The 10094-nt window shown below is 38.0% G+C and overlaps 2 long non-coding RNA genes across 2 annotated transcripts in view; one reads left to right on the top strand and one right to left on the bottom strand.

The window, feature by feature from the left end:
* Nucleotides 1-10094, top strand: part of LOC106728065 — a 122643-nt gene that overhangs the window by 7150 nt on the left and 105399 nt on the right. Inside the window, exon 2 of the long non-coding RNA XR_001364310.1 lies at nucleotides 7850-7856. This is a non-coding gene — a long non-coding RNA (uncharacterized LOC106728065). The remainder of the gene's footprint in view (nucleotides 1-7849; nucleotides 7857-10094) is intronic.
* LOC106728063 overlaps nucleotides 1-10094 on the bottom strand; it is a 105170-nt gene that overhangs the window by 42188 nt on the left and 52888 nt on the right. The window lies entirely within an intron of this gene.

Genomic DNA, 10094 nt, shown 5'->3' with positions numbered 1-10094 from the left:
TATTCTGAGCCATGAGATTGAAAACCAAAAAAGAAACTTTAAAAATATAAAATGAAAGGCCTGTGTGGATGAAAAGGGCCACATGCTAACCTGACTAGCTCAGGGAAGGCCTGCATGGCAGTCTTGCAAACTCAGAGACCTGAAGTAACTGCAAAGGATGGTCTGAAATTAAAACTTTTTAACTAAAAGCGGGTGGTCATGTCCTAAGCCAACATCTTTCCTGACAAGGGTCAATCTTTACCCTACTAATCCTGCCTATTATCTTTTTGCATCTATGATAACATATCTTTGGAATGTCAAAGTAATTTTCCTTTTTCCTAACCCCTCAAAGCAGAAGATTTGGAAGTAATCCCATCAGGAGATTAGTGGATAGAAAAGCTGTGGTACATTTACACAATGAAATACACCATATCAATAGCTTCTTTCAGGCTTTTTCATTTACACAATGAAAAAAAAAAAAAAAAAGAAGAAGGAAATCACCTTTTGCAACAGTATGGATGGACCTGGAGAGTATTATGCTAAGTGAAATAAGCCAGTCAGAGGAAGACAAACACCATATGATTTCACTTATATGTAGAATCTAATGAGCAAAATAAACTGACAAACAAATCAGAAACAGATTCATAGATAGAGGGTTGGGTGGCTAGGTGAAAAAAGAATTAAGGAAAAACAAACATACAAACTCATAGACACAGACAACAGTATGGTGATTACCTGAGGAAAAGTGGTGAGGGGGAGTAGAAGAGAATAAAAGGGGTGGATAAAGTATAATGGTAATGAAAGGAGACTTGACTTTGTGTGATGAGACACAATACAACATACAGATGATGTATTAAGAATTATACATCTGAAACCCATATAATTTTATTAGGCAATGTCACCCCAATAAATTGAATTTCAAAAAAACATGAAATAAAGTGGATGTGGGAGAAAAAAAACTGGCAACCACCTTCTCGACATGAAACCCCTCCAAAATTTTAAGACTTGAAATCCTCTTAAGTAACTCTTCCACTCTTATATTAGGTCAATCACCAATTCACATTGCTCTTCCTTCTCAATGTTTCCCCTATCTTTTTAAAAAATATATTTTTATTAATTTCAGAGGGAGATAGAGAGAGGGAGAGATAGAAACAACAAGGATGAGAGAGAATCACTGATCAGATGCCTCTTGCACGCTCCCTACTGGGGATGGAGCCCGCAACCCAGGCATGTGCCCTGATCCGGAATTGAACTGTGATCTCCTGGTTCAGGGGTCGACACTCAACCACTGAGCCACACCAGCCAGGCTCCCCTATCTTATTTCTCATATTCCCACCACTTTTTCTACTTAAATATTTAAATCAGCCTTTACATATATCTAAAATGTGTCACCAAAGGAAAAGCATAGAATAAATCTTTTTTTTTAGTTCCCAAATAAATGAGTGTGTGGAAGAGGGAAATGACTAATTCAGTGACAACAGGGATTGTTCAGTGGCTATCTTAGTGTCCTCACAAACTAGTTCTATTAAAGCATTTGCTGCATTCGTTTCAAAGTAGGCAGAGGTAATTTATCTGACTCACCATCCGTGGCTGTGAAGCTTTCTTTGGGCATGTGCCTGACCATCAGAGATTGCAGGGAGAGGTAGGGAAAAGCAGAATTATAAGAGATGTGATTAATTGGCTTTCCCTGCTAAGGCCTTATCGGTGCCATACATAATGCCCCACCTATCTCAGGAGAAAAATCTACCCCTGGGTCCTTGGATAACCCTGCTGGTGGCCACTGCCTTTTCTTTTTCAACTCATTCTCACTACATAATCTCCTCTGAGTCTTACAACATAAGACACGGTTTGCCCCCAAACATGTTTTCCATGTAATCTTTAAACTAGATAGTCTTCTTATTACATAAATGCCTTATCTTCAGTTCAAATTTGGTTCTGTCTTTAGATCAATCCGAAATTGTCACCAAAGGGAAACTATAACAAATCTGACTGCATAATACTTTGAATTGCCAATTATATTCAATTCTTAAATTCATTTCTGTGTAACTACTTTTTATTTTTTTCAGAGAAACGAGTTGTACTTGGGTGAAATATTCAAAGCATGCTGCATGTTTTTGAAGAGTTTATTTCTCTATTCAGAAGAAACACAATTCTCAAGTGTAATTTATTTTCAATGCTTTCATCAAAAACACCCAGGAGGATTTCATTTTTATTTTCCTTGAACAAATCAGATAAATGTTATTACTACAAGTTGGCAAGAGGAAATCTATTTTAAAATTTGTGGAGTATTTTAATTTGAAGATAATATATTCAGATATGCTTTTGGTGACTTTCTTAATGGAGCATCTCTTTTTTCTCTCTCTCTCTTAACATAGCTGCTATCTCTTTATTCTATCTCTATTCTTTCCATCTTTCCTAGTATAGCAACAAATCTTTTTCCAATCTGAAAGACCCAAAGTTTTGTAAAGTACTATACACTTTTTTCCAGTTAAAGTGGAATTTTTCATTTCTTGAGAGAAAATGAAATAAGAACCAACAGAAAATGAGGCTAAAATCACCTTGTCAGAAATGACTGAAAGCTACAGAGAAAATGAACAAGGAAAAACAGAAACAAACATTCAAATGAATATAAATGGACCGAGCCAGACTGCAAAGAGAAGCAAATAGGTCTCTGAGGAAAATGGCCAGGGAGCCAATGTTTAGAAAGTACACAAAAACCCTCTGCTCAGCTGTTCTTACTTCACTGCACTTCCTGTCGCCTTCTTGGTAAACTAACAGGCCTCCTTTACTTATTTCATTCCTGTAAAGTTTCCTTGATCTCTAGAATTCCATTCTGCCTTTCTGGAAGGTAAATTAAATTGATAAATATTTGGCATTTGTCTCCCCCAGGACAGGGGACTATAAGGAGGCATGAAGAAGGCACTGAGCCATGAGTGAGGAGGCCTAGGTTCTGTTTCTAGCTCTACTTCTCAAAAAAGTGTTTCTCACAAAAAAATTAAGAAAGACAGCGCATGGTCATCACACCCCACATGGTGAGATATACCAAATAAGTTGCACTAGCAAGTGTTAGATGCTAAGGAGATGTCAGCACGGTAAATGGGGTTAAGAGGTCAGGGCAATAGCTGCTCGTAGAAACATTAAACCATCAGAACCCAGCACATGGTAAGTGTTTTGTAAATATTTGTTGAATAAGCAAGTCAATGAATGAACAAATGAATGAATGTATTTGTTAGGAGACAATGTCAGCCCAACCAATGAAATTAAAAAGAGAAGCTAAAACTGGTTGTTATATGATATATACTAGTATAGTGATGGCTCTCATGAAAAAATAAAATGAACATGTGTAAAGGATGTTATTTAACTCAATACTTAATGAGGAATCCCATATGATATATAAAACCAGTTCAAAGGAGAATCCAAAGAACAAACACATATATAGGCAATAAAGAATGTTGAAATGAATCTGCTAATAGATGTAAAAGTAAGGAATAGCCACATGATAAGTATCAATTACATCTTCACTGAACAAAATTTGCTTGCATCTTTAGGGACAAAAATAATTTGCATTACCATCAGTTTTCTACAACTTGCAGAGTTATAAAGTAGCTCAAAGGCAATGAAAGATACACAATCATGGATTGAGAAGACATCCCCCCTCCCAGAAGAGTACTCTAGCCAGTGCCCAGCAAACTGCAGCTCGCGAGCTACATGCACAGAGTTATAAAGTAGCTCAAAGGCAATGAAAGATACAGACTCATGAATTGAGAAGACACCCCCTCTCCCCCAGAACAGTACTCTAGACCATCTTCTAACTTTCTTTCAAAGGACACTCTACTGGTAATCATTTTGCCCATTTTATTTTTTTTTCACAAATTTCCCTGATGTAGTAGAGATATGAATTCTTTTCTGCCTCATTGCCTGTTTTATTGAGGTCTTCTGGCAAATTCCCAACCTCTCATGGACTCAACTACAGTATCTGCTTTCTCCTTGCCCGCAGTTGAGAAAATTCCATAATGATGAAGACCATATACTTATAATGACCCACCAGCAACTGAGCCTGTAATATAGCTTTTGGGAAGTCTACTGCATTCCTGTGTTCATTTCACTATCTCATTCTATACAACACCCATGCCAAATATTTTCTTTTCTCAAAAAATCTTTGCTCACAGTAAATTTCAAAATATTTAGCCAACAGGAAGAAATGGCATCCACTGATCAGAAAAGGGGCTGTAGAGCTTTGGTCTGGACAATGCTCTTCTCCAGATGCTGAATGATAGGCAGGTCGGGAGTCCTGGAAAGAGTGGGGCATAGAAATGAGGGCAAATGGGGACTCACATCATGGCTTAGAATTATTCCCATATTTTAATCATCAATATGGCCATATTTCTCTATTACTCCAATTCACTTACTTCCCCAAATCTCAACAGATGACCTTACCTTCTACTCCACAGAGAAAATTAAAGGCATCACAGATTTCTTAGCTTTCAACTTACAACCCTGTCCTCAGAGTGCATCCACCCCATCCTCTTCTCATTCCTAGACATAAAAAGGAATCTCTGTAAGACACACAGAGAGTGTATCTGGCAACTGTTACAAACAGGATAACAGAAGAAAAAGAAAGACAAGATTGGACTAAAATACTGCAGCAATATGTAGGAAAGGGAAGAGACTGAAGGGAAGTCTATTTTATGTTTCATGAAAACTACAGGACAGACAGTGTGCACAAGAAAGATCAAATACACATGGCTTCTGTAAGAGGATCTCTTCAAGGAAAATTTGCTGTGAGTCACTTCAAAGGTTGAGAGAGTCGCTTCTCAGCATAAGTATTTTCAGGAGCCTGATTATAAATTCAATTGAAATGAACCCAAAGGACATTTGCAATTTACCAAATCCCTAAAAATAAGAAATGTATGTGTACTAAAGACCAGTAGAGGAATTGAATTTATTTTGAGGCCAGCATCAAGATGCATAGGATCAGAAATGGTACGAAAACTTTCTGTACTTCCATTTAGCCGACAAAGATAAAAATTCTGTGCCTGCCTTCATTCTGTATTAAAAGTGAGTCCAGATAATATTGTGAAAGAAACAGACCTACAAGAAGTAATGGGCGAGGCACTAGGCTTACCATCCTCTAACAGGAATTCAAGATATGTAAAATGTGGTATGGAACACTGAAAGTTGACACTCTTTTTTAAATATATATATATATTTATTGATTTCAGAGAGGAAAGGAGAAGGAGTGATAGGGACAGAAGCATCAATAATGAGAGAGAATCATTGGTCAGCTGCCTCCTACATGCCCCCCATCCCCCATCCCCACTGGGCATTGAGCCCACAGCCCAAGCGTGTACCCTGACCGGGAATAGAACCATGACCTCCTGGTTCATAGGTCGATGTTCAATCACTGAGCCATGACAGCTGGGCTGAAAGTTGACACTATTAAAGACAGTTTTATATTTTAACCAGTAGTTCTTAAACTTGAGCTTGCATCAGATCTGTTTCTTTGCTATGGGGTGAGGCCACAACATTAGTAACAAAGAAACAGAATTTCCGGAGAATGAGGCCCAGAAATCAGGATTTTAAAAAGATTCCCAGGTGATTCTAATGTGCAGCCAAGGTTGAGAACCACTGTTCTAGAGGGTTTGCTAAAGCAGATTGCTGAGCCCTATTCCCAGAGTTCCTATCCCAGCAGGTCTGGGACTAGCCTGAGAATGACATCTCTACAAGTTCCCAGGGGACACTGATGCAGCTGGTTCAGGGACCACACTTTGAGAATCACTGCTCTAAACTATATATAAAATTAAATAAACCAATGGAAAAATACCTATTTGAATAAATGGAAGGGAAATAAATTAATGGCAAGTTAAAAGAAAAAAAAACTAATCCTGAAGTAATAATTCTTAGGCACTTTTGACCAAATGTAATACTGATGAACTCAGTATATCACAGTTGAAGAAAACAAATGTCCTTTCTCAAACTCCTTCTGCCATATTTTTCCAGACATCACATCATTTGTTTTATAGTTTGGTTCCCATTTGCTTAGTTTTCATGGCTTTTGCCATCTCCCAGATTTCTCTGTCTCTTATGCCACTGACCTTCAGTTGATTCCTGATACTTGTTTAGCCCTCTTTTATCTCAATTCTTTGGAATTTCTCTCAGTGAGCATTCTTGCTGTTCTGAGTAGTATCAGTAGGTCGCTGACTCCTCTAGATTCTTTCTGTTGTTTTGATTTTACCTCCAGCTGAGTTCAACCTAACTGAAGACCAGGCTAACTGGAAAGTGAACATTCTAAATTAAAATCAAATAACCAAAGTGACATAGATGGGATTGTCTCAGCTCAGAATGTGCCCTGTCTTATTTTTGTACAGTCAACAAAGTCCACCAGACAGTGTGAAAGGATTATTTACCTGATTGGCTGTGCTGCTGGCCAGAGACAATAAATCCTGACCAGCCTTCTACATGAAGCAGCAATGGATGAGGTTGGCTGGTACTACATAGAAGAAGCCCATTCAGGAATCTAAAATTGTATAAGTAAAAAGAAGACACTGTAGCTGCTCCTGTTTTTTAAGAAGAAAAGAATTAACAAAATAATGGAGATGGAGGGAATTATGACTTTAAAAAAAAAAAAGGAGTGATTTTTACAGTTCTGAAGGAGTCCATTTGCTTATGTGCATCAAGGCCCAATAAGGCACAAACAGGAGTTTGCATCCAAGAAAGTAAGAATTTATGAAGGGTATGGCACCATGCCCAGTAGCTCATGCTCAAAGACCTGGCTCTCTGATGGCTTCCAGAGCTTTCCTAGGTCTGGAGCTAAAACACAACTGAGGCCAAGATATTACGTTTAGCTTAACTGAAAACTCTGTCTCAATAGTCAATAGACTCAGGACATTGTTTCTGAAACTTCTGGTTATTGACTAGAACCTCATTGTCCTGGGCACTAGGTGAGGCAAATTTGAGTCAAAGGAAAAAAAAACACAAAAGGCCAGATTGAAGAAAATAAGGTTTCTGAATGGTTACAATGGGGAAAAGAAACTATATAGAAGTTTGCACAATCAAAAATTAATGGATGCTTCTGTCACCTGATTCAGAGAAAGGAATAGTGGGAAGAAGGGTAGTAAATTAATGCAGCATAAATACATCCGAAATAAAACCCATCAGTAATTTTTAAAATTCAAATAGTAAAGTTCAAGTGTTAGAAAACTTTTCCTGCCACTTGAAATTAATTTCCTAAAGATTATATTTGTAGACCATATAACTTCCCCAAAAACAAATAATCTAATTAATTTCTAAGAGATTTTAGGTATTGTGGTGTTTTTTTGTTTTTGTTTTTGTGATAATCAGTTTTATATGCCAGTTTAGCTAGGTTATAGTTATTCAATCAAACACTACATGTGCTAAAGATATTTTGTGATTACAGTCTGCATTCTATTGACTTTAAGGAAGATAGACTATTTTCAGATAATCAGGGTGGTCTCAACTGAATCAGCTGATAAACCTTAAGACTAGAACCCATGCTTCCTTGAAGAAGAAATGCTGCCTCTGGACCACAGCTTTACCTTGTATCTGGGAGTGTGGCCTGCCCTCCCTGGCAGCCTGCCCTCTGGATTTCAGACTTGGTTAGCCGGCCCTCACAATCACATCAGCCAATGTCATGCAATAAATCCCTTAATGTATATCTCCTGCTGGATCTGTTTCTCTGATGCAATCCTGACTGAAACATTTTCCTTGTATAACAGCTCATTATGTCACATATCTACCTCCTGCTGATGTCCATAGGGAGCTTCTCAGATACACAACATCAGTTTTCTACCATCTAATAAATGAATATGCCAGAAAGACATGACTTGGTAACCATTAAAAGTTAGTAGAGAATTTCTGTTTAAAGTAGTGAGAAAATTAAGTGAGAAAAGATTTTTTTTAATAGAGGAAAAACATTGGGTACAACTCATAAGCCAGAAAGAGTAATTTTTTTAATTATATAATCTTTGGCATACATGGAGCCACAACTGACGAAAAGACTCCCTGTAAGAATGGAAGTGATGGCCAGGTGAATGGACAAGATCCCCAGCCACCATAAAATAAGAGTAATATATGCTTGCTTCAGCAACACATACACTAAAATCAGAGTAACAATGATTGCAACTAACATTAGGGCACTTACAATGCATCAGGCACTATTGCAAGTGCTTTATAAATAGTAGCTCAAACCTCACAACACATCAATGAAGTAGATACTAGAATTATCCCCATTTTACAGATACGAAAACTAAGGCAAAAATAATAAAGCAATTCGCCCTAACCCACTCTGACAGTAAGTGGAAGAACCAAAACTCAAACCCAGTATGGTTCTAGAACCTGCATTCTCAATTCCGTATTACCTCATGAGTCCTAGAAGTACAGACATTTAGAAACTACCATTAACTTCACTAAGCATGAAGAGTAGCATGAAAAGAGAAACCCATTCTGAACCTCATTTCCACCTGGAGTAGATGGTGAGGTCATTGCTTCTAAGGCAGACAGTGCGCCAGATAGAGAGGGTTGCTACCAGATGATTCCATAAGAAAATAAGAAAATGCAATCCTTCTTTCTCACATGGGCCACGAAGTTTCAATCGCACTGTACGTGCGCGCCCACACGTGGTATTTTGTGGAAGAGCCACACTCAAGGGGCCAAAAAGCCGCATGTGGCTCGTGAGCCGCAGTTTGCCAACCACGGCTCTAGACCATCTTCTAACTTTCTTTCAGGGGACACCCTACTGGTAATTTTGCCCATTTTATTTTTTTTTCCACAAATTTCCCTGATATAGTAGAGATATGAATTTTTTTCTGCCTCATTGCCCATTTTATTGAGGTCTTCTGGCAAATTTTCAACCTCTCATGGACTCAACTACAGTATCTGCTTTCTACTTGCCCGTACTTGAGAAAATCCCATAATGATGAAGACCATATACTTATAATGACCCACCAGCAACTGAGCCTGTAATATAGCTTTTGGGAAGTCTACTGCATTCCTGTGTTCATTTCACTATCTCATTCTATACAACACCCATGCCAAATATTTTCTTTTCTCAAAAAATCTTTGCTCACAGTAAATTTCAAAATATTTAGCCAACAGGAAGAAATGGCATCCACTGATCAGAAAAGGGGCTGTAGAGCTTTGGTCTGGACAATGCTCTTCTCCAGATGCTGAATGATAGGCAGGTCGGGAGTCCTGGAAAGAGTGGGGCATAGAAATGAGGGCAAATGGGGACTCACATCATGGCTTAGAATTATTCCCATATTTTAATCATCAATATGGCCATATTTCTCTATTACTCCAATTCACTTACTTCCCCAAATCTCAACAGATGACCTTACCTTCTACTCCACAGAGAAAATTAAAGTCATCACAGATTTCTTAGCTTTCAACTTACAACCCTGTCCTCAGAGTGCATCCACCCCATCCTCTTCTCATTCCTAGACATAAAAAGGAATCTCCGTAAGACACACAGAGAGTGTATCTGGCAACTGTTACAAACAGGATAACAGAAGAAAAAGAAAGACAAGATTGGACTAAAATACTGCAGCAATATGTAGGAAAGGGAAGAGACTGAAGGGAAGTCTATTTTATGTTTCATGAAAACTACAGGACAGACAGTGTGCACAAGAAAGATCAAATACACATGGCTTCTGTAAGAGGATCTCTTCAAGGAAAATTTGCTGTGAGTCACTTCAAAGGTTGAGAGAGTCGCTTCTCAGCATAAGTATTTTCAGGAGCCTGATTATAAATTCAATTGAAATGAACCCAAAGGACATTTGCAATTTACCAAATCCCTAAAAATAAGAAATGTATGTGTACTAAAGACCAGTAGAGGAATTGAATTTATTTTGAGGCCAGCATCAAGATGCATAGGATCAGAAATGGTACGAAAACTTTCTGTACTTCCATTTAGCCGACAAAGATAAAAATTCTGTGCCTGCCTTCATTCTGTATTAAAAGTGAGTCCAGATAATATTGTGAAAGAAACAGACCTACAAGAAGTAATGGGCGAGGCACTAGGCTTACCATCCTCTAACAGGAATTCAAGATATGTAAAATGTGGTATGGAACACTGAAAGTTGACACTCTTTTTTAAA

The sequence above is a fragment of the Myotis brandtii genome, unplaced genomic scaffold (genome assembly GCF_000412655.1).
Source record: "Myotis brandtii unplaced genomic scaffold, ASM41265v1 scaffold115, whole genome shotgun sequence".
NCBI lineage: Eukaryota > Metazoa > Chordata > Mammalia > Chiroptera > Vespertilionidae > Myotis > Myotis brandtii.
This window is presented reverse-complemented; position numbering and strand designations above follow the sequence as displayed.